Here is a 27,995-nt window from a genome sequence, read left to right on the forward strand (position 1 = left end):
CATTTAAAATAATGCTACATTAGCCTATCAAATTTTCATTTTCTTTTCACAGTTGTTTAAGGGACATGGCATTTTACATGGAATAAATATAACTAAAAAAATGCTGTTGATTCAGTATAATATGAAACAATGTTCGCTTATTTACAAATCATAGACTATTTGGGAAAAAATAGTTTCAAAAAAATGTTTCAAAAATTATGTTTAAGATACAACCTCCCTCTGAACTCTAATAGGAGCACAAGATTACATTCATGGCACTCCAGTAAGATTTTTTTTTTTTTTTTTCTTTTTGCGGTATGTGGGCCTCTCACTGTTGTGGCCTCTCCCGTTGCGGAGCACAGGCTCCGGATGCGCAGGCCCAGCGGCCATGGCTCACGGGCCCAGCCGCTCCGCGGCATATGGGATCCTCCCAGACCGGGGCACGAACCCGTATCCCCTGCATCGGCAGGCGGACTCTTAACCACTTGCGCCACCAGGGAGGCCCCCAGTAAGATTTTTAACAACATAACTTATTCATGCACCCTCTTGGCCATTTTCTATACTACTCTTCCCCAAAGATGAAGAAAAATGTGAAGAAAACTCTTGAAGAAGATCAGGTCATATTAAACAAAATGTCTTATGCCGCTGATGGATAATCTTTAAAGTTACAACACAGCAGTAAAAGAACTGTAATGGCGACAGCAGAAATACAGAGGAGAATTTGATAAGATCCAAAAGTAGTGGGGTTATATTCAAATAGAAACCTGAATATAAATGGATAGTATTAAAATTCAAAAAAGAACAAATGAATATGATGACAAAGGGCGGACAGCTCAGAGTCACAAGCTCAATGGTGAATGACAGAAGAAACAAAATGTAACTTGTCTGTAAATAATCTGCAAAAACATTTGCTCTAGGACCAGCCTGTAACAGAACATCCCATCCAGAATGTAACACATTCTACCCATAGGAAATGGAATTTCAGGAAGAACAACATCTTCTTAGATTCCCAGAACACATAAAAGCACCCTTTATTGAAATAATAAATGAGATTCAGCTATGCTCATACAATTCAACATGAATAGGAAACAGATACCTTTCCAAGTAATGTAAGTCAGCAGAATAATTTAAATCCAATAGATCTACTCTGGTAAAATGAACCATTTCATTAAAAGAAGCATTGTTTAGAGAAACTGAGTTACTGGAAAATTCTCTTCCTTTTGAGCCAGAGGCCCCATCCTCAGCAGAGTTTGAGAGGATCCTCTGCCCACCCTTGCTTGGTGCTAATGTAAGACATAACACCAACTCAAGGGCAGCCTTTGTACGCATTCCACTCTGATCTTCTTGGAAAAGTGAACTAAATCCCTTAAGCTAGTCCTTCTTCGACCAGGGAGAGTAAGTAGGCTTCAATCTCTGAGCTAACAAGTATAGCTCTCTGAGGATGGGATTGAGAAGTATGCCTTCTCTAGGTCAGTAGTAGACTGTCCAATTGATTAGCAATGCCTGCCATGGGCAAAGGAAGTGTAAGTGTGGTTTTCTATACTTGCTACCTTTTAACAATTTGGATCATGGACTTCTTGGATCCTGAAGTTCCTTTTGAACCTTGATTAATACAGATGACCCTTGAACAATTCAGGGATTAGGGACACTGACCCCCGCACAGTCGAAAAACTGAGTATAACTTTTGTCTCTCCCAAAACTTAATTACTTATAGCCTACTGTTGATCAGAAGCCTTATTGATAACAGAAACAATCAACACATATTTTGTATGTTAAAAGTATTATATACTGTATTCTTACAATACAGTAAGCCAGAGAAAAGAAAATGTTACTAAGAAAATCACAAGGAAGGGAAAATACATTTATAAGTACTGTACTGTGCGTTTATGTGATCTGTTTACGAGATGAATAGTTGTCAGTACCTACATCAATATTATATGATTCAAAACACTGTACGTGTTATACATATTACTAACATTACACATCAAAAATGAAAAGACGACGTGAAAAAGTAATTCACATTTGTTCACAAGTATAATCATTCATAGCCTATACACTAATGAATGAATGTTATAAAATTTTTATGGCATACAGTATCACAGTCATAATCCTGATACAGTGTTGGAGGGGCTTCCCTGGTGGCGCAGTGGTTGAGAGTCCGCCTGCTGATGCAGGGGACACGGGTTCGTGCCCCGGTCCGGGAGGATCCCACATGCAGCGGAGCGGCTGGGCCCGTGAGCCATGGCCGCTGAGCCTGTGCGTCCAGAGCCTGTGCTCCGCAACGGGAGAGGCCACAACAGTGAGAGGCCCACGTACCACAAAAAATAATAATAATAATAATACAGTGTTGGAAATATTGTTACATTAAAAAAAAACCCTGTAATATACAATTTCTCCGATTACAAGAGAATTGTAATCGGAGAAATTACAATTTCTGTGGTGCATCTGTGAGTTTTTTCAAATTGTTGAAAATCTCCCCCCAATTTTCCAACATATTTATTGAAAAAATCTGCTTATAAGTGGACCCACACAGTTCAAACCCACACTGTTCGAGAGTCTATGGTACTGGGTTTCTGACCTGCTATTCACATTTTTACCAATGGATCAATGACACAACCACCAATTAGGTCTCTGCTTTAGCATTCTATTTATCCACAGAATAATTACCTTTGTTGTTTTTAAAAAATGTATCATTTCTAGGGACTTCCCTGGTGGTCCAGTGGTAAAGAATCCACCTTACAATGCAGGGGACACGGGTTCCATCCCTGGTCAGGAAACTAATATCCCACGTGCTGCAGGGCAACTAAGCCCACGTGCCACAACTACTGAGCTCGCATGCCCCAACTAGAGCCCGCCTGCCACAAGCTACAGAGCCTACCCGCTCTGGAACACTCACGCCACAATTAGAGAAGAGAAAACCCACATGCCATAACTAGAGAGAAGCCCGCGCGCCACAGTGAAAGATCTCACATGCCTGATGTAGCCAAAAATTAAAAATAAATAAATAACAATGTATCATTTCTCAGAAGGAAAAAGAAGGAAAAGATGTCTCCAAAAAATGAATACTACCTGTCAATCATTGTGGATAATTTCTAGATAATTCACATTACCCTTTTCAATTTTAGTTAGCTTTCACCTGCACAGATGATCTTGGGCTCTATTCTGACTTATGCTGTATGAAGCTCAGGCATTTTGAACAGCTGTTGACATTTTTACATCCAGCTGTCCCAGACTACACCCCGAGTCTCTGGGAATTTTTCCTGCATGAATCACTGAACAGATTTGTGACTTATATTCTAGATAGTCTCAATTTACCAACACCAATTGTGCCGACCCAGGCAAATAACAGACTTCAAAAACTAAAGGGATACGATGTCACAACATCTGTTTTCAGTCTTAGTCCCAAAGGTACCTTATCTCAGCCAAGCTTGGCATCACTCAGAACAATAATTCAAGAAAGGAGGTGCCGGGAATCCCACAGTAGAATGCTCAAATTCAAGCTCATGCCACTAACACCAAACCAGACTGCTTCCTGGATTAGACAGATGTTGGCATGAATGCTGTGAGATTTTCAAGTCTGAATCGCTTAATAGAGATGCCGAGTCACTATATTTTGAAAAATTTTATCCTAAAATGTTCACATACTTCTTATAACAGCCATATATAAGTATTAATTTAGACTATTTCTGCACACTAAAAAGAAAATAGTACCAGAATGAGTCTCAAATTGTCTCATAAATGCAATAATCATTACACAAGTGACAATATGAATTAGTTTCCTCTGGCATGGAACTGGTCAGGCAAAAGGATGCTCAGATATCATGCTCAATAGAAGTAGTTTAAAATCACATTTAACTACAGTTTTCATGTGTATCTGCAGACTAATCCCATAATAACTACAAATAAATTGTGGTTGGTAAGAAATTATTGTTGAATAACACCGAATTTTATTTTTTCATTTCAGGGAAATGCAGTTTTAATAAATTGGCCAACATTAAATGGGGATTCCCTTACTTCCACATTCCTTGATGTACAACTCTTTTGACTAATTCACCCTAGATAATCTTTTATTTTACTTTGTATTCTTACTTAAAATGACTTGGAAGGCTAGGATTTGAGCATTGGTTTTAGCACTGACCACTGGACGATGACATCACATCTTACGACTTTTATTATCTCTGTTTCCTCGTGGGCAACATTCTCAAAATTGTCATCACTCTTTGCTAAGATGGCTTGTGGACATTCCTACTTGCCCATTTGAGCTGCTTGATAGTAGGAACCTTATATCTTCAGAACTAGCATTCTTCATTCAAAATATATTGTCCCTCTGCTACTCTGCCAGGCATTGTTCTGGGTGCTGGAGGTATAGAGCAGAGAATAAATCTGCTCTCAGGGGACTTATATTCTAGCACCTAGGAGACACTCGATTACATGAGTCGCATTGATCTATTTTCGGTATCTCAACAACAATACATGTGTTAACAGTGATTTTAATTATTATATTTATTACCACTTCTATAATGTGAGCTGCATATTTATGAAGACTATTCAGTATTCCTATTGGTATCTGTTAGACTTCTCACAGCATCTGGGTTCACAATATGGACTCAATAATCTTCACTGGGGCCTCCCTGGTGGCGCAGCGGTTAAGAGTCCGCCTGCCGATGCAGGGGATACGGGTTCGTGCCCCGGTCTGGGAGGATCCCATATGCCGCGGAGCGGCTGGGCCCGTGAGCCATGGCCGCTGGGCCTGCGCATCCGGAGCCTGTGCTCCGCAACGGGAGAGGCCACAACAGTGAGAGGCCCGCATACCGCAAAAAAAAAAAAAAAAAAAAAAGAAAAAAATAATCTTCACTGAATAAATTAATAAGTGATGTTACTTATGGTGACTAACTTACAGAATTTACTGTAAAATAAATTATCAATCAGGGACTAAACTTATCTCACCACTATCCAAGTTGTTAATGTTTTATTATTTGATTAAGCAACAGTTAAGGAAAATACTGAGGATCATTATTCTCTGGTTTAGGACACTATACTAAGACAGGGATTCTGTTCTCAAAACATCTATGGTCTTGTGGTAGAGAAGAAATATGAAACAGAGGGTTTAAAACTATGTTCCTTTTAGCAGAGGCATTTCAAGGATGGTGCAAATGTTTTACTTGAATTTTATTAAAATATTAAATTATTTTAAAACTATAATAAATTATTCTGCCCCATCAAGTATTATATACTAAGTGATAACACACTGAAACCCCAATATGTGCTAACTCATATTGTCAGATTAAATCATCTTCATGCAGCGCTGGGAATAAAACTACTTTTGCAATATCTGTGAATATATATCATGGCTGCATTTTACCAGAAACTGAATTATCCAATTATATAAAAACTCTGACCTTATGGAAAATTGGAAATAATGCTAATCTCTCTAAACCACCTTTTATTCAGAATCACACATAATCAAAGCTTGCCTTGAATTGTGGGAATTTTGAATCAGGCTTAGTTGTCAAGGCAAATCTCTTATATGAAAGGCATCCTCCATACAGTAGGCATAATCAGGATTGTTGTAGTATTACACTCTCCTTTAATTTAATAGCCAACTTATGCCAGACCACATAATAACGTGTGTGAGCAAATTCACAACAGGTAAGACAAAGTAGTATAAGAAAGTAAACAATACATGGCTGCCATGTTCACTTAAAAACCCATTGAGCAGAAGTTTGGCAATTATGGAGTAGCATATATTAGACCAACAAATCTTCAAAAATAACTCCAAGCTCTGAATGACTTCTTATAGTTAAAATAAACTGCTACTGATAGAATGTGTAAGAGGCTACCAGTACTTCCCTTTTGATTGCACCCTCTTGCAATGTGATGCCGTAACTCTTCCCATCAAGAAGCAGAGTCTACTTCTCAAGTCCTTGAACCTGGATTGGCCAATGATTTGCTTTGGTCAATGAAATACTAACATTATGGCACAAATAGGTGCTTAGAAAGTACTTGTTCTTTGAGACTTACCCTTTTATTATTTTGAATATCTGTGACCACCACAGGAAGAGACCCAAGTTTCAGCCTATTAGATGAGAGACATATAGCCTGTTTGCCCCTTTTGACATTTTGCCATCAGCCAGATAAGTGAGTGAGGTCATCCTAGACTGCTGAGACATGATTAGCCCACCAGCTGACCACAGGTGCAGGAGTGAGCCTAGCAGAAATAAACCAAGTCAGCTCAGATAAAAACTGCCCGAACAATACACAGAATGGAGAGCCAAATGAACAGTCTGTGAGAAGCCACAAAGGTCTGGGGTGTATTCGGACACAACAGTAGATTATTGATATAACAGAGGAGTTTTTTTTTTTAAAGGCAGATAGAAACAGAAGACGATAAACACCTGAAAGAAGGGATTCTACAGGGTGAGATCTACATTTATATGACTTTTACCTTGATGGAACTGTCTAGTCCATTCTATGAATGGGGGATGAAACTCAATCAGAAAATGACTGAGCAGTTAGCGATAAGAGTTTGAGGATGCCGGTGTGGCTGAAAATCATGGGAGGAGAATCCCCAAAAGGATTGAGGTACAGGAAGAAATACCCAACTGCATAAAACCACCCTTAAATCATTTGTTGACTCCTAAAATGTCCATGTGTGGAGTAAAAATCCAAGGAACCCAGAAGAAAATAGCTGTAAAGTTAGAAGAATTCAGCAGACCTTGGCTGCCGCCTCGTGTTGGAGAGACAGTTTTGCATTCTAATCTCACCAAATTAGAGGGGCTTAATAAACATCTTGGCTCTCTATTCAAAATGACCGTGCCTTAAGAGTAAGGACCATGTCCCAGGACTGAGGGATGTGCCCTACAATTAAGCGTAAAAATAAAATAGTCCTACGGGAACCTAGCTTCAAACCTAGACTCCACAGCATCAAGGAGATCTTCCAGTAATTTAACTACTTGATAAAACAAAATTTTTCATTCTTCAGAAGAGAATCTAGAATCTCTACAAAGTATTATCCACAATATCTATTACACAAAAAAATACTAGATATTTGAAGAAATTAAAAACTGTGATTTATAGTCAAAAGAAAAAAATCAAGAGAAAAATACTGATTCACATGTTGGAATTAGCAGACAGGATGTTAGTAATAAAAAAAAAAAGGGATGCATCAGGATCCAATGAGCAGATATAAACCACCCAGTAGTTTTAATATGGAAAGTTTAATATATAGGAATTATTAAACTTTACCAGGGAATGATAGTAACAGGGGATTGGTAGTAAAGGGTAAAGAGAATTCTCAGTAGAAGGCCGGCACATAATTGATGTTCAATAAATGCTGCTTAATTTTTAGATTAAAATAGTAATTTATTTGGTTGTTTAAACTGTTTAAAGCAATTTTAAATTGTTTTATTTTCTATTGTTTCTCTTACATTTTCATTGTTTAATTGTCTTAAAAATATTTAATGAGGAAATGAATGTAAAGAATCTGTTTTAGTGAAGGCCTTTAGTTGCAAGGAACAGATTGTACTTGGCTGATTTGTTTAAAGGAAAAGATGAGGGTTACATGTTGGGAGAAAAGGCTGTCAGACCAGATTTGGAACAGACAGGAATCAGATATCAATAACAGAAATCACTCAGTGGTCTTGCCTAGGGAAGTACCAATGGAATGACTAAACTCAACCATTTATTCATTCACTGCATTTCTTCTAATCAAGATTCAGAGTCTAGCAAAGAACCTAACTGGCTAAGTTAGATCGCTGAAGCTTCCCAAGGCCCAGATAAGATAAAGAGACTAAGGATCTGGCTAAAAGAACCTTTAAGGATCTCTCCAGCTTTGTAATGGGAGAATAGGCATATGAATTTATCCTGATGACCAGAGGCAATTCCTCAAAAAGAAATTCAGGTTTGGTTGTCCAAGCATCTTCCAATGTCCTCTACAACTACGTTTCTCAACCAGGGTAATTTTGTCGCCAGGGGACATTAGGCAAAGCCTAGAGACATATTTGGTGGTCATGGCATGGGGGTGGGATGCTACTGGTATGTATGTAGTGGGTAGAGATTAGGGATGGTGCTAAGCATTTTTCAATTCACAGGACACCCTTACCCCCACCCTCTGGGCCTAAGAATTAAACACCCCAAAACATCATTATTGTGAGAATGAACTGTCTGTACAGATGTGTACTAGAATACAGATAGAGTTATCTTGATTAGAAGACATTTAATGGACTCAGGCAATATTACTATGGTGAACCTAGTCATTTTCTTGAACACCAGGAAATTCAATCCTCCCAACACGGAACACAGAACTGGTCATTTGGCATTTCTCTGCTTTAAATGATTCTTCATTTTTATCTCTGCTTACATTTGCTTTTGGATTTTTCTACAGTGAGGGAGGAAGTATATTATCAAATCATGCACAAGCTCGTCTTTTGAGATGAAGTTTGCTTTAGAATAAGATTTCCAAATCCCATAATATATCCTGCTAGAGCTCTGGTATCCATGGCGAAGTGTTTGTTCAATAAATATTGGAATAATATAATTTTGAACTTCTTAAGATTTCTCCCAATGCTTTTTCTAGGAGGAGGAAAAATTGGAAACAGAAAAGAGATGTCAAAGACACTCTGAATGGCTATTTCTACGTGCAAGTAAAAGTCATGATATTCAAATTCTAATGTGGATAATTATATTTTTGCCTGAATTATACAGGTAATTCAAGCAAAGTTGCAAATAGGTTTGGGCAGGTAACTATCCTATACATGCACTTCTTTTGCTTGTGTAGAAACAGCCTTTGTTCTTGAGCTGTCTCGAGTGTGACACTTTAAAACTGTGCATGAATGGTAGAGAGGTTGAGGGGGTTTCACATTTACCAAAGCTTTTTTTGTTGTTGTTCTTTGAGCTCATTTCATGCACAAGTTGGTCTAAAGGGATTATTTTTAAAACTCCAGCAGTCTATGAAGCCATTTTTGTGACCCAGGGAACTTTTTTGCTTCTAATCTCACATGGAGATAAAATAGCTCTTCTGCTATAGCTGGCCTATTCCATGTCATGGGTAAAGTTGGGCTGAACATATATCTGAGAAAGAAAGAAGTGGGGAGAAAAAAATGACTGTAAGAAATACACCCAGAACTCAGATATAGGAGACAGAAATCCATTTCATGCAAACATATATTTATGTCATATAACATATTATGCATACTATTTGCATAACATAAATGACATTCCTTTACTAACATACCCACTGTCACCACCTTAATCTAAGCCAGATCTCAGCTGGATCCACTTTGCCTCTCCTTCAATCCACAGAATGAGCTTTAAAAAGCTTAAATAAGAACTTATTAGACAGTTCTTTAAAACCCATCAATGATTTCCTGATGCACTTAATGTAATATGCAAGTTCTTCTCCATGTGAGAAGGTTAGAAGGTCCTACAGAGTGGAGCTCCTGTCAACTTCTCCAATCTCATCAAATCTTTCTCTCTTAACCAACTCCTCCTCCTCCTCTTTCTCTTCCTCCACTTCTTATTCTTCCCTTTGGGACACTTCCAGTACCTTGAATTTGCTAAACTCTTCCTTGCCTTAAGCCCTCTTCTGACATTTCCTTTGTCTGGCAAGGACTGCCTCCTCTGCCACCAACACACTTTGATTTTCACCTGGCTAGCTCCTATTCACCCTTTGGGTTCCATCTGCTCCCAACCTGCCGGTGGAATCCTCCCGCTGTCTATAGGGTTCTGGGCCCCAGAGCTAACTCAGTTTGCTCAGTTATTAAGAGTGGATGATGGGGCTTCCCTGGTGGTGCAGTGGTTGGGAGTGCGCCTGCCGATGCAGGGGACACGGGTTCGTGCCCCGGTCTGGGAAGATCCCACATGCCGCGGAGTGGCTGGGCCCGTGGGCCGTGGCCGCTGAGCCTGCGCATCCGGAGCCTGTGCTCCGCAACAGGAGAGGCCACAGCAGTGAGAGGCCCGCGTACCGCAAAAAAAAAAAAAAAAAAAAGAGTGGATGATGAGTTGTACTTCAACAAAAATAAATAAATAAATAATAAAGAGTGAAGGACAAAAAATATACCAGCCAACTGCAGTCAAACTTCAGTCAGCACTAACTAAATCGCCATTTTGATGGATGTATTAGTCAGGGTTCTTCAGAGAAACAGAACCAATAAGAGATCGATAGATAGGTAGATGGATAGATAGACAGATAATTATAAGGGACTGGTTCACGTGATGATGGAGGCTGAGAAGCCCCACGATCTGCTGGTTGCAAGCTAGAGGTCTAGGAAAGCGGGTGGTATAACTCAAGTCCAAATCTGAAAGCCTGAGAACAAGGGGAGCCATCGGTACAAGTCCCAGTCCAAGTCTGAAGACCTGAGAACCAGGAGTGTTAATGTCCAAGGGCAGAAGATGGAGGCCCCAGCTCAAGAAGACAGCAAATTTGCTCTTCCTCTGCCTTTTTGTTCTCTTCAGGACCTCAGTAGGTTGGATGATGCCCACTTGCACCAGTGAGGAGATCTGCTTTACTCAGACTACCAATGCAAATGCTAATCCCCTCCGAGACACCATCACAGACACACCTAGAAACAATGTTTTACCAGCTCTCTGGGCATCCTTTAGCCCAGTCATGTTCATGCATAAAATTAACCACCTTAATGAGAAATGGAAGTTCTGAGCCCTTTAAGTGTTTCACCTGGGAAGAAATTAGGGGCCAATGGTAAAATCTAATCACAACTCTCTTAACTCATTGAGGACACTGTCAGAATTTTTTTCCATGTAATCTTTAATAGACTAATATAAAGGTAAGCAATCATGATATCTGAGCAATGAGGAGCAATGAGGGAATTTGTAGATGGTATTCTCCTTTTCTTTTTCATATTTTTGAATCTCTTTTATGAGAAAGACCACAAAGATCTTTATAACAAATAAAAACCTTACTGATTTCCCATAAAAAAAGAGAAACAACAATATGCTTTGGTCAGAGTGTCTCAGACCCCCTAAAGGGGATTTCCCTGAGGTTCCCCTTCAACACCTTCTCAGAGAGGGGACCCTCTATATCACATCAGGGGATCCTCTACCTTAGTAGCATCTTAAAGATGTTCCACCATGGACACCCTGCATGCTGGAGACCATGCAGTTTAGAGACCATGCATCTTAGGGCACCCAGGAAAGGGGGAAAGGGCCCTATCTCACCTGTAAACCATTCCAAACACTTCTATTCCTAGAAGGGCTTTGGTTGACTTTGCTTGGGTCACGTGCCCACTCCTAGCTCCTTCGCTATGGCAGTAAGAATGAAGTACTATTATAGGACTAATCTGTATTGCATGCCCACCACCATGGCCAGGAGGGGGAAGGAAGGGAATGCAAGTGAAGTTTCCAGAATAAAGGTGAAGGAGGACTTTCAGGACAAAAGAAAAAAGTAGACTTCACAGTGGTTAACATCAGGCTGAACATCTGATGAGCATTTACAGAGAAACTACTATGTGCCATAAGCTTCTATCGTGGGTCCATTTATTCCCTTATATCATAGGTTCCATATATCATGGACTATTATGAAGCTTATATGAGAGATGAGTATGAAAAGACTACTTCTTGTTCCATAAGTGCTAATTTTGATTTTGGTACATAATTTGGGGTGGTCAACAATATGATTTTTTGTTTTTTGGGTTTTTTTGGCCTCTGAGTTGAACTTGATGGAAAAAAGGAAAAAAAAAAAAAACCCAAAAACCCTACCAGTGAAGGAAGATGCCTCTTATTCCTGATCAAGGTTCAGTAGACCAGCATTTCAGAGCAGACTGCCAGTTTACAAGGGCAATAATGAGCTCAGCCTTCTGCTAATAAATGGGAGGCAGAGATTAGTTATCTGGCTTTGCTTTTGAGCCAAAACATAACTCCATGGCACATTAATTTGACATAGAGCACAGCTTTTCATTAATAATCACCAGAAGGTCCACATTGTAGAATGGCAGCAGTATATTAACCTGAATTGCCATGCCTCCGGTATGTCATGGACTACATAATTGAGCATGGCACTGGCATTTCTGATGAAGAAGTGGAATCCACGTAAGGGCTACTTGCTTGTAAGTTAGCTGCATGTCCAGAAAAGGGTTAGTTAAAGATTATTAAATCTAGAACGGCAATGGCCAAACGCATTGTTGTGTAGTGACTATGAAGTACAAATATACTTTTCCTCCATATTATTAATGCAAACAGAATATATGTTACTTTAGGAGAGGCCTGTAGAATTCCTCTTCTAAAATCATAAGGAGGCTTCTTTGAGTTTTCAGAACAGGGTGTCTTCCCGGCAAACATTCAATAACTTGAAAAAGGCTTATTTTAACAAGCTCCATTTCATTCCACTGGACATGGAGAAGGTTGATTTTCAAAAGACTTTCAAACTAAATTACAGCCATGCCCTGGCTGTCACTATATGCAGAGTTTTTGCCTGCTTTTCTATCTGCCTACCCATGCCCAAATTAGACAGAGTAAGGCTTAAATATTTTGGCAATACTTGGATTTTAAAAATTGAAAATTAATCTTTGGGCATTTGTGCTAAATTAGCTTATCCTTACAAACTCCACTTGATGGGTATGAGCAAGAAAGAATGAAGTGAAGAGGGAAGAAGACTGGGATTGGAAGTCAAATGCTCCAGGAGCCAGGAGTAAGATGATGGATGATGACCAATATGTGGTCTCCATATTGAGAACATGATAGAAAACTGAAGGGATTGTAGTAACTGGACAGCCCACAACCTGTGCAAAAGAGGCAGCTACCATGACCTATCCTTATTCTGCAGAAATCAGTTCCACATTTTGAAGAGAAGTTAGAAATGCAGATTTTCATTGAAATCTACTGAGTCAAATTTTGACAACTAATTTAACTTTTTCAAAGTGTGTGGGCTTAAAAAAATACTCTGAGCTCTAAAATTCAAGATAGCAATAATTTTCAACATCTGGCATTTAGCATTGGAAGGTGGGAGAGCTGGGTGCTGTGATAGGCAGAATCAAGGCTCCCGCAAAATGTCCACATTCTCATCCCTGAAACCTATGAGTATGTTGTTACCTTACATGGCAAAAGGGACTTTCAGACATGACCAAGTTTAGGATCTTGAGATGAGATTAACATATATTATCTAAGTGGGTCCAATGTGATCACAAGGGTTCCTGTAAGGAGACAGGAGGGTCAGAGTCAGAGTGAGAGACAGAGACAGAGAGACACACAGAGACAGAGAGAGGGAGAGAAAAGTGGAAGTTGCTATCCTGCTGACTTTACAGTTGGAGGAAGAGACCAGGGGCTGAAGAATGCAGGTGGCCTCTACAAGCTGAAAAGGCAAGGAAACGGATTCTCTTCTCCGCTTCCAGAAGAAATGCAGCGCTGCCAACACCTTGATTTTAGCCCAGGAAGATCATAAATTTGAGTTGGGGGCTTCCCTGGTGGCACAGTGGTTGAGAGTCCGCCTGCCGATGCAGGGGATATTGGTTCATGCCCCGGTCCAGGAAGATCCCACATGCCACGGAGCGGCTAGGCCCGTGAGCCATGGCTGCTGAGCCTGCGTGTCCGGAGCCTGTGCTCCGCAACAGGAGAGGCCACAACAGTGAGAGGCCCGCATACCAAAAAAACAAACAAAAAAACAAACAAACAAAAAATTTGAGTTGGGTCAAGCCATGAAGTTTGTAGTAATTTGTTACAGCAGCAATGGGAAACTAATACAGGTGTGAACTCTGCACCTGACACTTATTAGTTGTTCCTTGATGAAAATATGACTTCAACCTCTCCAGTTGGGGTTTCCCGATGGGCTTACTAATAGCTTGTCCATTTAATCCTACCATGAGGATTAGAAGAGAAATGAATAAAACATGCTTAATGGAGAGCTCAGTACTAGTTATCGCAATCATTAGGGCAATGTGCTGGTTATTATGTCATTTTCTGACACCACTTCTAACACCAAATGTGTGTTGTTTTTTTCTAACATGAATCGATTCTCTAACACTAACTGGATGTCCAACAATTCAATTCTGACATGAACTATCTGGACTTAGTGCAGAAGCCATAGGTTAAGGGCTCAGTCTCACAAGACTGCCTCCACTTCAGACCCCCAGCTGCAAATGGGGTGCCCAGGATACCTACTGTTCTGCCCGGCCAACTACAAATTTGTGGGTTTTCATGACCCACCCCCTCAGGTTCAATAATAACCCATGGAACTCAGGTAAACACTTTACTTATGTTTACTTGCTTATTATAAAGACTATGTCTCAGGAACAGCCAAATGGGAGAGACGCGTGGGGCAAGGTATAAGGGAAGGGGCACAAAGGGTTCATGTCCTCTCTGGACGTGCCACCCTCCCAGCACCTCAATATGTTCACCAACCCAGAAACCCTTTAAACCCTATTGTTTAGGGGTTTTTATGGAGATTTCATTATGTAGGCATGATTGATTAAATCATTGGCCATTGATCATTAACTCAGTCTCTAGCTTCTCTCCCCTCCCTGGAGGTTGGGGCAGGTGAGGTTGAAAGTTACAACTCTCTAATCTTGCCTTGGTCCTTCTGGTGATCAACCCCCATCCTGAAGCTATCTAGGGGCCCCTGCCAGGAGCATACACAAGGTATTCTTATTACTAAGGGGATTCCAAGGGTTTTAGGAGCTCTATGCCAGGAACTGTGGGGAAAAGACCAAATACTTATTTTTTATTGTACCATAGTTATTCCCAACTTGGCCCCAACCCAGCTACTTCCTCTGCCCTTCTCTGACTCCATGGGCTGCATCCCCCAGGCTCTCCGGCTGACTGGTTTCCAGTTGGTTTTGCCAAAGGAAGGCAGTGGAAGGAGATCAGAGGATGGGAAGGGAAAGAGGTCAGGATATGTCTTTCCCAGTTTCTTGCTGCTCAGTGTAAATAGTTTAGTTTCATTAAAGTCTCTTTAACTCTCTGAGTTTCTCACTAGCAGGATGAGCTACATAATTTGTTGATCTTTGTACAGAATGAAAACGCAGGGTCCCTTATTCCTAAAGCCAGAAGACAAGTACTGCTAAAGGTACTAAAATATAAAGTTTTCACTTTCTTTTATGGTCTATTTCTTGACTTATTAGACTGTTTTTGTTTGTTTTTGCTACTTAATGTCGTTCTAAGTAAAAATAAAATGATAAATTTTAAAATTATTAGCATGAATTTTAACATTCCTTTTCATGCTATACAATGGCCAATTTTAGATGCAAATAAAGCAGCATTTAGCTCATGCACAGAATTACCAAAATTACACAATTGATATTTTGTAGTTCATATATGTGTATGTGTTTTGTTCTCACCAGGACAGTGAAAACACTGCTTAAATAAAACATAAAAACATAAAACTAAATCTTCTCTCTTTATTTCACACACTCTACCAACATCCTGTATCTTCAGCTCTCTGATGAGTAAGAAAGCGAGGGTGGATCTCTTTACTGAGTCTACCAAATCACAAGCTAATCTCTGCTAGAAACACCCTCACAGACCACAGACATGCTTAGAAATAACGTTCTGCCAGCTATCTAAGCATCCCTCAGGTCAATCAAGTTGACACATAAAATTAACCATCACATTCCCACACAGAGAAAATCATTTGGCATGGATAATATTTGTTCAGTGAATACATGAATATTAGCAAGTTGGCACTGCTGATTGCTGTAATAAGCATTCTCTGCATCACCCTACTTTGGGAAGACTCAGGATTGATAGTTTTCATTGTTTTCAAGTTGATCTCTAAAGGAAATTAAAGACTCAGGGAATAAAAACCCGAAGTTCTAACCTAAAGCAAATAAAGTAGTCTCTGGAGAGATTCAAATAAAGTTAAAATTGAGGGGGATATTTTGGAAGTAATAGGATTCTCGTCAACAGATTTACAAAGATCTTTTTTGCTTTTCTGTAATTTGTGAATGGCCTGAAGAACAACCCATATGTCACCAGAGTGAGAATGATTTTGTCAATTACATCATTCCTTATGGTTTTCCAAAGGAAAGAAATACTCAGGAAAGCCATATACCCATTGGATCTCCTGTTTCCAACTTAGAAGCAGAAGAGTTAGTGTGACTGTGTTTGTTGGTTGAAAACTTCTGAATTATTTACAATAGCACAGGCTTGCTAATGGGAATAAATTGATATGCTAATTAAACATGCAATTGCAAGTTGGACGATAGCCAGTTGGTAAAAACTCAGGCATCAGCAGGCAACAGATAATTATTGTTGGTTAGAACCCATAAACATTTTTAACTTTTGGCTTCATTAGGTAAAATACCAAATTATTTCCACTGTCCTGCACTCTCCTCTTGTGCCTATAAACACCTACAGATACAGGACATTAGGTGTATCGGACAGTATCGGTTAAATCATAAGCTAATATTTACATCATGTTTTATCATTAATGATCTAAGAAATGAGATAAAATATTTATTTTCAAATTTAGTGTTACTCTCTCATAGTTTTAACAGATTTTCTCTTTATTATTACAACAAGAACATATGATCAGCTCGGTGCTTTGTGACCGCCTGGAGGGGTGGGATGGGGAGGGTGGGAGGGAGGGAGATGCATGAGGGAAGGGATGTGGGAACAGATGTATATGTATGACTGATTCACTTTGTTATAAAGCAGAAACTAATAAAAAAAAATTTAAAAAAGAACATATGCTTGTACAAATATTGCAAAATAGTAACCAGCAAAAAGAAAATAATAATCTATAATATCACTACTCAAAGATAATTACTTTAAAAATGGTGTGTATCCTTTCAGCCTTCATTCTGCATGCATTTTTTAAAAAGTATCATATTTCACAACACTCAACCAACTAATATAGTATAAACACATCTCATTTCATCACATATTATTCTATGGGCTATTTAATGGCCACCTATTATTACATACAACGGAAATGCACTGTTTTTTAAGTCAATTTTTATAACTAGATATTTTGCATGTTTTCATAATTTTCTATTATAAATAATTCTACAAATAAAATGTAGGAGGAGTACATTTCATAACCTCGAGATAAGCAAAGATTTTTGAAACCAGGCAAATAGTCTTGAATAGCCTCCTTTGTCAGTTTAACCTGTTCCGGTGCAATTTTTCTTTGACGGTTCTCTCAGTGGAAGCCAGTGTTTCAACATTTGGCTTATGTGGGAAGGAAAGTCATGTTGGAGTGTGTACCAGGGAAGGATGGGGTTGGGGAGAGAAGCAAGAAGAATGCAAATGATTTATTTAGAATGGATGGAGTGCTGACATCCAAGGCATCTGTAGTAAGAAGCGGTCCTCATTGTCTCAGAATCTGGCAAGGAGGAGGTCAGGATAGAGGTAAAGATACAGGAATGTGAGCATAAGAGACAGACTGAAAAACTGGAAAATGCAGGGCAAAGAGCAAAAGGGAAGAGGCAACGTGTCTTTCTCATCTGAGCCTTGCTACTCATTGTTAAGCTACTCTGGGGTGTCAGGAGTGTTGACAAGAGGCTTGGGAAGCCGACTAAGCAATGGGGCTGGTGAGCACCAGATCCACTGGGGCACCAGCAGAAGGGGAGAAGAGGAGGCGGGCCAGTCATCCTATTTAAGAGGTAAACACTCATTAGTTGTGACTCCTCAACAACCAGAGTTTGACACTAAGTAAACAGTAGTAACCCAACCCAGAGAAGAACCATCTTAATCTCTGTTCCTCTTTACTGCAAATATATCTCATCAAGGTAAAGCCCGTTAGTGTTCTATGCTATTTAAAGTGGCTGAGCACACCCCAAGCACATGCTGAAATGATCTGACTGCCCCTTACGTTTCCTCTTTGAGGATAATGCTTTTTTCTCAATACTCGTTATTTTTAATTGCTCCTTTCAGGATTCTGAAAGCCTTTCCATGGACTCCTCGCTATTCATTTGCTATGTTCAAGTTTTTTATTTTTAAAGAACCTTACTCCATAATTTGAAAGATCAGGTTCTCTACCAAAGGCTGCTACATTTACAAAGCCCAGCAGGCTACAGACTAGAACACAGAGGGGGTTGCACAGGTGTTTTACAAAGGTAAGCAGACCATTAGTTATCATTTTAAAAAATAAATAAAATTTTTAAAAAATTTTTAAATAAATAAATGAATGAATAAACACACACACAGGGAAACTGAAGATCAAGGTGTGAAAAACAAAATTTTAAATACTTTAGAAAGAAATATTTAAAAATATATTTATGATTTGGGCTCAAAGAGGAGTTTTTAAAATAAAATGTAATAAAACACAAATCAGAATAAATTTTGATTATTTGACTATGCTAAGATATAACTGTCATCAAAAGACATTGTAAAAGTCTAAAAACAGACTGTCAATTGGAGGAATATATTTGCATGCAATAACAAAGGGTTAGATAAATTAGCATGCAGAATGTAAAAATCTTCTAAAGCTCAATAAGAAAAATAAATACAATCCAAAAGTGGATAAAAGAAATTCACAAGTAAGGAAATACTGATGAATAATGAACATATAAAAGATGGTTTAAACTCAATGTAATCAGAGAAACACAAAGTAAAATTGAAATGATATACTATTTTATATCCAACACATGAACAAAACTCTTAAAAAGCCTGAATACCATCTTTTTTTTTTTTTTTTTTTTTTGTGGTACGCGGGCCTCTCACTGTTGTGGCCTCTCTCGTTGCGGAGCACAGGCTCCGGATGCGCAGGCTCAGCGGCCATGGCTCACGGGCCTAGCCGCTCCATGGCATGTGGGATCTTCCCGGACCGGGGCACGAACCCATGTCCCCTGCATCGGCAGGTGGACTCTCAACCACTGCGCCACCAGGGAAGCACCTGTATACCATCTTTAAGTAAGGATGTGGCACAAGGGGAATCCTTATACACTGTTGGTGGGACTGTAAATGTGTACAGCTACCTTAGAGACCAGTTTAGCAATAACTAATAAAGTGATGTGAATATCCACAACTCAGCATTTGTCTTTTGAGTTGTAACCCTGAATAAGACACATGTTCAAAAATGCTTGCAGCAATATTTGCATAATAGGAAAGATGAGGAGAAATGAAAAGTTTATCAATAGGAGAACAGATAAATAAGTTAAGGGTAGTGATAGAATGGAATATTATACAGAAGTTAAAAGTAAATGACCCAGAGCTACAATGCCAATGGAAAATTTAAAAAGTTGCTGAAGAATATGTACAAATTATGTCATAGATATATTTTAAAATATGCAAACCTATCTTATTTATTACTGAGGAAGCCTACTCATCATTAGCAGAAGTCTAATAGCAAATAAAAATCCAAGACAATGGTTAACCCTTGATGTGGTGGGAGAGAGAGATAAGTGATTAGTGATTAGTGAAAAGAGAGGCTTCAATTATAGGTAATAAGTTACTTTTTTAAGTCAGATAGATGTATAGGTATTAGTATTTACATCTTCATAAAGCATTTAAAATATAAATAATCACAACTTTTAACGTGCAAACTACTGCCCCTTCTGCTTGTCCAGTGAGGCACCGAGTATGTACGGTCACTGACGTGTGTTGTGTGGTGATGCTGGAGAGAGCTGTATCCAGAAGAAAACTCTGAATTCAATTCCCTTTGCCTTTAGGAAAACTGGCTGCTTTAGGCAGTAGACTTTCCTTAACTTTATAGCCCCTTCAGTGGATGAAGTCAGCCAAGCAGGTGGGCTCCTTGTGCCCTCTCACTCCTAGCTTGGATCTTGTCCTGGGACATGAGATTCAAGCAAACCAGCTGTCCTTTGTTTCTTATAACATGATATCTCGTGGGTATTTCCAAGGACAGTCTCCTGTCAAATAATATTGGACCTCTATGTATACTAACAAAATATCTTCTCATATTTCAAACCAAATGAAAATAAGTAAATAAAAGCTCTACAATTGAAAAAGCACTGCCTAATCCGTTCACGTATCATTGTCAATGTGCATAAGCCCACCCAGTGGGGGATACAATGGCTGCACGGGCCCAGGAGCCAACTGCAGGCTGATTTGAAATGATCATTCCCATTGCACAACGGTGCAGGGCTGTGAAACAACAGCAGCTTGCCTTTATTTAAAATTTTAATAGTTGGTTCATTAAGAATTTTTTCATTAGTTTTGTTTTTTAAAAACCATTGCATTGTATATTACTCATGTTAACTACTGAGTATTTGGTGTCCCTTAAATTTTGTGCTCCAGAGTGAGTGACTCACTTGCCTCTCCCTAATCCTGTCCTTATCCAAGGCTCTCAGTTTGGTTGTTTGTTTTCACAGGATATAGTCTCTAGCAGCAACTGAAAAGCCAAGTACAGTTTACCCTGTTCTGACCTAAAACACATTCTGTCTGAGCCCAGTGGCTAAAGTCACCTTTAATGTCAGTGATTCAGGCTAAATCTGCAAAGGGCATATCAAAGCATATAATTGGGTAGATGTAAAATTCAAACAAATCAAATTCAATTAAAGTAGCATTCATAGTGTCTTCCACGTATAAGACACAGGAGTAGGATCTCTGGGCAGCGAGGACATACAAGGTTATACCAGGATATTATGGCACCGTCACAAAGATGCCCCCCTCCTCTGCAAGACACTCAAATACTCATATTACAGTGGAGAGAAAAATCTATAAATATATAGGAAAACAAATCCTATGTATTTATGCTCTCTTACTCTCTTCCTTCCAGTTAGCCTAGTCTTGGTCTGAAAGTCTGTTTATTCACTCCAGAGATCATATACAATTTGTAGGATGTAAAAAAGAGCAAAGTAAAACAAAACAAGTTACTCAACAAATATTTGGGGCTTCCCTGGTGGCGCAGTGGTTAAGAATCCACCTGCCAATGCAGCGGAAACAGGTTCGAGCCCTCATCCGAGAAGATCCCACATGCTGTGGAGCAACTAAGCCCATGCGCCAGAACTACTGAGCCTGCGCTCTAGAGCCTGCGAGCCACAACTACTGAAGCCCGCCTGCCACAACTACTGAAGCCCACACGCCTAGAGCCCGTGCTCCACAACAGGAGAAGCCACTGCAATGAGAAGCCCGCGCACCACAACAAGGAGTAGCCTCTGCTCGCCTCAACTAGAGAAAGCCCGCACACAGCAGTGAAGACCCAACACAGCCAAAAATAAATAAGCAAATAAATAAACTTAAAAAAAAAACCAAATATTTGTGGAGCACCCAATATTTTCCAGGAGTAGTTCTGGACATAGGAAACAGTAACAAAGACCACACAGCTCCTAGTCAAGTGAGGGATACCTATCAATCAGCATAAAATACAACATAGTCTGATAAATGCTTTGATGGAGGGGAAAGCAGACTCAATGCCTAGAGTGGCACTCAACTCAAACTTGTGTATGGGTGTCAGTAAAAGCTTCCTATAGGAGATGACGTCCTAAACCTGAAAAATAAGTAGGAGTTAATCACTGGAATGGATGCTGGGCAGGAAACTGCATGAAAAAGGACAATCAATAAATGCCAATGCCAAGATGATAGAATGTTAGAATTATTTCTCAAAGATATTAAAGAAGCCATCATAAAAGTGCTTCAGTGAGCAATTACTAGCACATTAGGAACATTTTTTTTTTTAAAATAGGAAGTCTCGGCAAAGAAATAGATAGTAGAAGCAGAGAAACAGAACATATAAAGAGGGAGAAAATGAACATTTTTGAACTGAAAAGTTCAATAACCAAAAACTTAAAAAATTCAGTAAATGAACTCAGCGTCAGGATGGAGAGGGAAGAGGAAAGAAATACTGAACTTGAAGGAAGAACAATAGAAATTACTCAATCTAAACAACAGAAGGAGAATAATAGACTGTGGGAAAAAAAAAAAAAAACAGGCTTGGGGATCTGTGGAGCCAAATAAAATATCCAAGATTCATGGCCTTAAGAGTTTCAGAAAGAGAGGGAAAAAAGGGTGGGGATCAAGAAATACTTGAAGAAATGATAGCTAAAATTTTTCCAAATTTGGCAAAAGGCAAAAACTTACAGTTGCAAATAGCTAACTCCAAATAGGATAAACCCAAAGAAATCCATACCAGGACATACTATAGTCAAATTTCTGAAAACTAAAGGCAAAGAAAAAAAATCTTAAAAGCAGTGAGAGAGGGCCTCCTTGGTGGCGCAGTGGTTGGGAGTCCGCCTGCCGATGCAGGGGATATGGGTTCGTGCCCCGGTCTGGGAGGATCCCATATGCCGCGGAGCGGCTGGGCCCGTGAGCCGTGGCCGCTGGGCCTGCGCGTCCGGAGCCTGTGCTCCTCAACGGGAGAGGCCACAACAGTGAGAGGCCCACATACCGCAAAAAAAAAAAAAAAAAGGAAAAAAAAAAAAAAGCAGTGAGAGAAATAACACTTTACATATAGGTGGAAACAACTCGAATGACTGTGAATTTCTCATGAGAAATCATGGAGGCCAAAAGGAAATGACCAAGTATTTTTCAAGTACTGAAAAAATAACTGACAACACAGAATCCTTGATCCAACACAACTATCCTTCAGGAATGAAGGAGAAACTGACATTCTCAGTTGAAGGATAACTAAGAGAATTTGCCACCAGCAGAACTACCCTAAAAGAATAGCTAAAGGAAGTTATCTATTCAGAAAGGAAATGCTAAAAGAAGGAACCTTGGAATATGAGGAAGGAAGAAAAAATACTATACGCAAAACTATGGTTAAATGGAATATACTTTACGTCTCCTCTAGGGTTTTCAAAATTATGTTGACGGTGGGAGCAAAAATCATACGTACTTGTCTAATGTGGTTCCAAATGTATAGAGAAAATATTCAAGATGGTTATATTATAAACAGGGGAGGGTGAAGGGACTTAATGGGAGATCAGGTTTTTATGCTTCACTTGGACTGGTAAAAGTACAAGACCAGTAGGCTGTGGAATTACAGGTGGGCTTTCCTTTTTAAGCTAAGTGGAAAGTATTCCCCCTCTGGTCTTCCACTACTTCTGACTGTTGTCACCATAATGCTTACTTCCTTGAATAAAGACCTTTCCCTTCTCCACCTCTTCTTTGTCTCACATAATTAATAAATCATCACTGACTAGTGTCGAAGTTTTCTCCTCTGGTAGTATTCTATGTCTTTTCCTATGTAAGATCCTCAGATTATCCACCTCTCTCTTCTCTCCAAGGAAAGCAAAAGCTATTATCTTTGCCATTGATCTTTCGGTATGAAATAGAGCTTGGGAGTTTACACTGTTCTCTTTTGCGGGAAAGACACGTCCTTCCTGGCAAACCATGGAGCCCTAAATGCTGGAATTCCAGGTTAGTGGGCCAAGGTGGTGCTTGACTCCTTCCTTCATCTCCCACTGAGAGAACAAGTGGTTCCAAAAGGAAATCACTAAAGTGTCTTCTCTCTCCTGCATTCCCCGGGGTTAATTTAATAGAAACCATCCCTCACGTCAGAATACCAACTGTTCCCAGGAACTTCATTGCTTTACCTGTGAACATTGTTTTAGATCTTACATTAGTAACGTTTATAAGTTCCAGGCTGGAAGTTCTGAGTGGCCAAATCTATTCTAATCATAATTCATAAAAAGTTCAAAGCTCACACAGGAGGGTACACACTGCATGTCGCTCCTCCACAGGTTACAACACAGTGATAACAACAATGATGATGATTATGATGAGGATAGTAATAATCCCTTATATTTATATTGTTCCTTATATTTTTTTCAAATGCCTTCGAATGCATTATCTCATTTATACTGCACCATTTATCACCTATAATATTATGCTTCATTTCAGGAGAGACATAGTCAACAAACTGTAAGAATTTACAAATTTACAAATTCACCTAATACTTAGTTCCTGAGCCCATCTGGGATAAAGAAATAGATTTTAGTCCAGAGGAGAAAGATAAGTCACTTATGATGAACCAAATGTTTACATATTTACTGAATACATGGCTTACTGAAACATGACGCTCATTAGGTCATATGCTTAAAAATCATTAGTGTCCCCCGTTGCTTGCTCAATGTCAACTGCTTATTTTAGTATTTGAATATTTTCACATTCATTTACTCCTTACTTTTCTAGGTGCACCTCCCATTCTTCCCTTCTATTCATTCTTATAGTAAACTCTAGCCAGAGTGTTAGTTCTTTGAGCTGCTCCTCCTTCCTTTTAAGTCAATTTCCCTTGCCAGGAATGCCAAACTATATCTATACCTATACCTACAGATATATAGATGTACATATATATCACCTTCCAGGTATAGAGATATTATACATTTATATCATCTTCCAGCCACCTCAGAATTCTTCCCCTGCAATTTCAAACTGCACATGATTGTTGTCTTACTTAGTCACTCTTTTTTATGAATTCATTGCCCAAACCTAGAATGACTCTGCCCTGTGGGAATGCCACAAGTATACCTGAAGGTCAGCTATTTTGAGAAGATTCAAGAATACCTTTCAGGGCAGTCTCAAATCTTCAGCATCAGTTTTCTGTGAGAATTAGCAGATGCTGCTGACTTAGTCAAAGATGAAGATCTTCATAGTTTTCAAATAGAAACTCACACACATATACACACACACAAATACCCTTAAATCACTTGCCTTTTACATCAAACTTCTCTAATTGTACTTTGTCTCTGGTCTCCAGACCTTTAGATGACCTAGCTTATTTATGTTTTTTTTCCCTTTGACCAAAGCTCCTTTGGGTTTGCATACAAACCCGAAAGCAAAAAGGGGAAAGGGAAAAGCAAATTTGCTGTAAATAGCCAGGTAGGAAATAGGTTAGACTTTGAGGACTACACAGTCTCCATCACAACTACTCAACTGGGCCTCCTAGCATGGAAGCAGCCACAGACAACGTGTAAATCAATGAATGCAGCTGCGTTCCAATAAAACCTTATTGATGGACAGTAAAATTTTAATTGCATATAATTTTCATGTGTCAAAAATATTAGTTTTTTCAACTCTTTATAAATTGTAAAAATCATTCATGTGAAAAGCTCATAGCTCTTCAAACACAGGCAGCAGGATGACTTGGTTCATCAGTTATATTTTGCTGATCCCTCTGCTATAACCACATATCTGGCTCTTTTTACATACAGAAGCATTAATTATTTAGAAAAGTGCAGTGTTATGGACTGACTGTGTTTGTGCCCTCCCAAAATTCATCTATCAAACTCTTCCCTCCCAGTGTGATGGTATTTACAGGCAGGGCCTTTGGGAGGTGATTAGATCACCCACCTACAACAGTTATCAAATTGTGATCATTCTTATATTACCTGCACTGCCAATGAATTAATGTCACAACTAGCTTATGTTAAAGCAAATCCCAGATGTCATATAATTTTATCCATAAGTATTTCAGTACATATCTCTGAAAGATAAGGACTCTTGTTAAAGATAGCCACAATACCATTATCACACAAAAAATTAACAGTAATTTCTTAATACCATAAAATATCCAGTTAGTGTTGAAATTTTTCTGATAGTCAAATATACATATTTACAATTATTTTTTTCTAATCAAATTGAAACAGGGTCCACATATTACATTTTGATATGTCCTTTAATTCTCTTTAAATCAAGAATTTCTCCTCCATTTTTCCCCCTTGAAATTAATTTCTTGATAAAACTGGGTTGTTTATACAGTAGAATCCCCAAACTCAAGATTTTGCTATTTGCCTCTCCATCATGTCACTGAATATATACCTCTGTTCAGAGGTTCAATTTGCTTTGGATACAAAAGTCTGTAGATGCCGTTGCATACTTCTACTGTGATGCACCTAATTGACAGTGTTATCTCTTTTTAATATATTATTTTTTAATATATCCGTGGCCACTGATGATCATTGCCTCCACGTATTATTTTGTTAAGGGCAGTAAAATGTTAATACTATAATTCTATAGTTGCTGCTTCCTTTATTAGACGTATATGTCTACAGAGAGAAGCATTTATCAATGCTTGGGTTACTCTCAGACACTACTTGAACAGAAAAGGCAGGTTAAATGTTTGATTTTTCCCCTTATTTACCTATTGCTAGAATAATAAAATGGCTCCCTAATATTTTCTAAAACAAACGAGTTTTAAAGTATCATTATGAATTCATGGGCTTTTAATATATGTACTGCATATTTATTGCATTTATTATTCATATTGGCACTCAAGTTATTACACCTGTGGCCTCTTAAGTTGGCTTGCAAATACCTTCTTTTTAAGATTTTTCTTTTTTTGGTAATTTGGTTTAAAACATTTTTTCAGCAACTTTGTTGATACATAATTCACATACCATACATTTCACCCATGTAAAGTGTACAGTTAAATGGATTTTAGTATATTTACAGACTTGTGAAACCATCATCACTATCTAATTTTGGAACATTTTTGTCACTCTAAAAAGAAACTCCGTGCCAATTAGCAGTCTCTCTTCATTCTCCCTTCCCCCACAGTCATATGCATATATTAATCTACTTTCTGTCTCTAAAAGATTGCTTATTCTAGAAACTGCATATACATGAAATCATATAACATGTGGTCTTCTGTGACTGGCTTCCTTCATTTAACATAATATTATCAAAGTTCATCAATGCTTAGCACATATCAATACTTCATTCTTTTTATTGCCAAGTGATATTTTATTATATGGATATCTCACATTTTATTCATCCATTCCCTGGTTGATGGAGATTTGGGCTATTTCTGGTTTTGGTTATTATGAATAATGCTGCTATGAACACTTGTGTAGATGTTTTTATGTTAACATATGTTTTTATTTCTCTACGGTATATACCTGGGAATGCTAAGTACTGCCAGACTGTTTTCCAAGGTGACTACATTGCTACCAGCTGCATATGAGGGTTCCAATTTCTCAACATCTTCACCAACACTTGTGATTATCTCTCTTTTCAATTACAGCCATCCTACTGGGTATGAACTGGTATTTGTGATTTGGTGGTTTTGAAGATCATATTTCTTTGTTTATATATTTCAGTTAATGAATACGTACAGGTTAAATTTCAGATATCAGATACTGCCCTAGGACTACCCATTCTTTGCAAGCTAGAAATATCAGACCCTTCTACTATTTTTGCTACACAGTCAAAGCTCTTGGTATTTTTAGGTTTTAATAACGGAGAAATAAATTGTCTTTGTTTTAATCTGAGTTTTGATTACTTTGCAATCTTGGAAATTTTTTATACTTCAATATATATGTAGCTAATTAATAAGGCATTAACTATAGCAATTCTTATAATTTAAAAGACACATATCAAGTAGTAAAGATACAATATTAAAAAGTTCATCTAGGTCTGAGGTTTTATAGACCATGAATTAATGGCATCAGGGGCTCCACAAAGCTAATTAATCTGCTTAAGGTAGTTAAACAAGAACATAGTCAAGTCAGAACTACCTTTAGAATGATTAAAGATGCCAAAGTGACAGGTCAATATGATTATACAACCAACATGCCCAGAATGCAATGTTAGTGTGAGGTCTTGGTTTTGCCCTGCATTCGCAGTTTTGGGAACAGCAAGTAAGAAACAAGAGTATCTGGTTGAAGGTCAACAACAGAGGCACAAGTGGCACATCTACTTATGAATTTTTCTGTAAAAGGCATTAGTGTTACCGGTTAACTTCTCTGTCAATTATTTTGAGTCAGACCTTATGCTATGCATTTTGCATATGTTGCTTCATGTCATCGTCACCACAACTGTATCGTGTAGGTCCTACACCCATTTCACAGATTTGAAGACTATTGAGACTTAGAGGAGTTACGTGATTTTCCAAAGGTCACACAACCAATAAGTGGAATAACCAGAATTAAAGTCTAGGTCTAGCCTTCCTTGAGTTTGATCTTCCCTCTCTGCGGCCACGTACCAGAACCCACATGGGTGACTAGGGACCCCCTCTCCCACTAGCAGGTGGGCACATTAATGCTGCTCATCCCCAAACTATCTCACTTATATGAGAAAGAGTACAGGCTTGGGAGCATGGATTGTGAAAAATAAAGTCTGCTCATTGTCTAGAACTGGTCTTCTTCCCTCATGTTTTTCCCCTATGAATGAGCACCGTGTTAAGAACTCTAGATAAGAGAATTTCGATAAATCTTTGCCATTAGAGAGGT

Source organism: Mesoplodon densirostris, chromosome 16, assembly GCF_025265405.1.
Source record: "Mesoplodon densirostris isolate mMesDen1 chromosome 16, mMesDen1 primary haplotype, whole genome shotgun sequence".
Taxonomy (NCBI): Eukaryota; Metazoa; Chordata; class Mammalia; order Artiodactyla; family Ziphiidae; genus Mesoplodon; species Mesoplodon densirostris.